Source organism: Mesocricetus auratus, unplaced genomic scaffold (genome assembly GCF_017639785.1).
Source record: "Mesocricetus auratus isolate SY011 unplaced genomic scaffold, BCM_Maur_2.0 Super-Scaffold_4256, whole genome shotgun sequence".
In the NCBI taxonomy this organism is placed as follows: domain Eukaryota; kingdom Metazoa; phylum Chordata; class Mammalia; order Rodentia; family Cricetidae; genus Mesocricetus; species Mesocricetus auratus.
Genome location: NW_024429182.1, coordinates 83031203 through 83034953, shown reverse-complemented (window position 1 = coordinate 83034953; position 3751 = coordinate 83031203). Strand labels below are relative to the sequence as shown.

The 3751-nt window shown below is 46.3% G+C and overlaps 1 pseudogene; it reads right to left on the bottom strand.

Moving 5' to 3' along the window:
• Positions 1 to 3047: 3047 nt before the first annotated feature.
• On the bottom strand, positions 3048 to 3325 carry LOC121133957 (annotated as a pseudogene).
• Positions 3326 to 3751: the final 426 nt, after the last annotated feature.

The window sequence follows — 3751 nt, the reverse complement described above, 5'->3', positions numbered from 1 at the left end:
TGTAACAGCTCTGGCTGTGCTGGAACTCACTGTGTAGCCTGGCCTGGAACTCATAGAGATCCACCTGCCTCTGCCTACTGAGTGCTGGGGATTAAAGGTGGGTGCCACAATTGCCCAGTAATTTTTAAAGGTGGGGGATCTTACTTTGTTCCCCAGGCTGGTCTTGAACTCCTGAGCTAAAGGCTAAAGTAACTATTTGCATGCCCTACTCCTACCGTGTGTATATGTGTGTGTGTGTGTGTGTGTGTGTGTGTGTGTGTGTGTATGTGTGTGTGCTGCTAGAGACTGCACCAGGGTTTTGCATTCACTGGGGAATACTCTAGTATCAGCTGCATTCCAGTCTTCTTTTCTTTATAAATTAACCAGTCTGTAGTATCCTGTCATGGTGATATAAAACAGACTAACAGAATTTCCAAGTACATGTCCTCAGTGAAACTGGGAGAGAACATGAGGCTAGAGAGATGACTCATCAATTAAGAATGCTTCCTGCTCTTACAGAGGACCCAAGTTCAATTCCCAACATCCACATGACTCACAACCATCTGTAACTCCAGTTCCAGGGATCTGATGTCCTCTTCTGGCCTCAGTGGGTGCCAAGCTCACACATGGTACATATATGTAGGGAAAACATTTAAATAAAGAAAAACTAAATAAAAATTTAAAATCTCCTTAGTTCTTCTAGCTCACACTCAGTATTCATTGTTTTGTTCTGTCTTCGTATATTTGAGCTATGTGCTATTGTTCCTCTAAGAACGAATCACTGTGGATCGTGTGTCCCTACCCTCCACATTGCAGTCTCCTCACACAAGCTTAGGTGCGACCCCCGGAGGGGACCCCCGACCCGCGGGGATGAGGTGATGAGGGTCGCAGATCCAATCTTAAAAGTAAACTTCAAGAGGTTAAAGGAAACAGGCTCAAGACAACGTTTGCTGATCAAGAGCGTTTATTTTTGGGGTGAGATGGTACTTATAGAGAAAGAATCTCAGGGGGCGGTACAAGCATGCCAATCAAGTCTCAACTCAAATAGACACCAAATAAAGTAGAGATAAAGCTATAATTTTCCATCAGTCATCAGTCGCATTCCACAAATGCTTGTCAGCGTAAGTCAGGTGCAGGAATTAGGGAGGGGTAGGAAGTATTCAAAGGAACACTTTAACCTTTTGTTAACAAAGACAATTGCTCTGTAAGGGTTACTTCCCCCTGGCTAGGCGGGTGGGCTGCCCTGTGTAAATTTAACTTTTATGGTTAACCTTTTCCTTTGTCTCAAGGGCACGTGTGCTTGCAGTCACGTAGGCAGAAAGCCAAGAAATGGTTGACAGACTCCATTTTGTTCAAGGTTCTAGCAGTCTCCAACACTTAGGTGCTGCAGCTGCTGGTCTTCCTCCTCCTCTTCCTCCTCCTTCCCCTCCTCCTCTTCTTCCTCCTCCCCCTCTTCTTATTCTTTTCTTCTTTTACTTTGATGAGCTACAAGTCTTTACTGAGAGCCTGCTGTGTACCAGACACTCTTGCAGAGCACCTAAGTTTGTTCCCCAGCACCCATACCAGACAGCTTACAACCCCCTGTAACTATAGCCCTAGGAGAGCCAACATCCTTACACACACACACACACACACACACACACACACACACACACACACTTTTACAAATAAAACAGAGATGCCATCAGACATCTTTCTGTGCTCATTTGACACTGTCCACTCCCCCTTTCAGCTCTTCCTTGTGTTTTCAAGTTTCCTTCAATGCCTCTGAGTTCCATGGAAGCCAGTGTCTGCACCTCTGTTTCTCCTTCTTCTGGCTGCTCTGGGTGATTGCCAAAAGAAGAGAGAGCAGTGACTTCACTTCTCTGTCTCTGAACTGAAGCACACATTACCTTGAACACCACATTGTTACTGCATGAGCTTGTGCTGGCCTGAATGTCAGACCCCACCTTACTCTCACAAGGCACCCCTCAATTACTTCTGTCTCAGGAAAAACTAAGGAAGCCCCACTGTGTGCTTCCCACAAACTATGCCCCCCATGATCAAACAAGGGCATCCCTATCCTCCCTGGTACCCACAAGTGATACTCACTGCCTTACAGATCCTGGCTTGCACTCAGAGAGGGTTACCACTATTGCCAGGGCGTTACCTCCAAGACTGAATTCCACACTGTCATTTTGCCTGTCAATCTTCAAACTACACGAAGCTGTTTCCAAAAGAACTGCTATATTAGAAATAAAAGATCAGGCCTGAAAATTGAGTTCACGTAACTAAAGCGGAACACATGGAACTTAGCCATGAGCATCCACAGCCAAAACTAAAGACAGACATCTCCCAACCCACAGCTCCGGTTACACTGGTAACCAGCCCTCTTTTATTACACAGACGCTTTCTTAGTATCACGAACACTGTGAGGCTTTCTTGTCTGGAATGTTGTCCTTGGACCATTGCTTCTCAACCAGGAGTGGTTTTGGCACCTTCCCCTGGGGACATTTGGCAATGTCTGGGGACATTTGTGGTTGGTCATGGTTGAGAGGTGCTGTTGGAATATAATGGGCAGAGGCAGAGGCCACCGATGAACACAACCTTCTTACCCAAGGACTCACAACAGAGAGATCTGGTCCTGGTTATCAGAGCTGTGTGGCCCAAGAAGCCAGCCACAGGCCTAGGGAAGGGGCTGTCTCAGGAGCCACGCATGTTACAAATACATATTTTTCACAGAGTGTATAGGTACTAAGACCTGCTACTGTGCAGCCAATCAGCTTGAACATGTGCTGTTGTGACCAGGGAAGTCCCACATCTTTGGCTCTATGTCCTTGAAATAGTACAAATGAGTTTTATGAAGGTCTGTGTGATGTGCCACCACATGTGTTAGAGAGAAACACGCTGCAAGGCTCCAGGAGAGTGTGGCAAAAGCCTTCCATTCTGTGTGGGTCCGTCTCAACTTGATGGGTCATAGATTCCAGCACAATGGAGTAAAAGGCCAGCATTCATACAGAGCGGTGTCTGAAAAGGACAACTGGGAGAGAACAGAGAAGACCAATTTTTAATTTTTTTTAAGATACATAAAAAAGGCTTTATTTGCAGGGGAGCAGGAATTTAATCAAACAAGCCAAATCCCATGTCATCATCTGACTCTTCAGACTCTTCCTTCTTCATCTTTCTTCTCTGCTGCAGCGGGGGCAGAACTAGCAGCAGGAGCTGCAGAGCCAGGGGCAGCAGAAACAGCCACAGCCCCACCAGCAGGCACACTAGCAAGTTTGCCAACACCCTGGGCGATGACATCCTCAATGTTTTTTCCATTCAGCTCACTGATGATCTTGTTGAGCCGGGAGAAGACCAATTTTTAAGAAATAATACCAGGCTGCAGAGATGCTCAGTGGCTAAGAGCACTTGCTGGTCTTGTACAAGACATTGGTTCAGTTCTCAGCACCCACATTAGGTGGCTCACAACTTCCTGTAACTTCAGCTCCAGGGCATCTGCTGCCCTCTTCTGGTCCCCTCGGGCACTTGCACTCATGTGTACATGTACCTTCACTACATACACATACACACGCAATTTAAAAATATTTCCTAAGCCGGCCATTGGTGGCCTGTGCCTTTAATCCCAGCACTTGGGAGGCAGAGGCAGGTGGATCTCTGTGAGTTCGAGGCCACCCTGGTCTACAGAGAGAATTCCAGGACAGCCTCCAAAACAATACAGAGAAACCCTGTCTCAAAAAACCAAAAAAAAAAAAAAAGTCTTAAAAAGAGAGAGTAGATAGGATCTTCT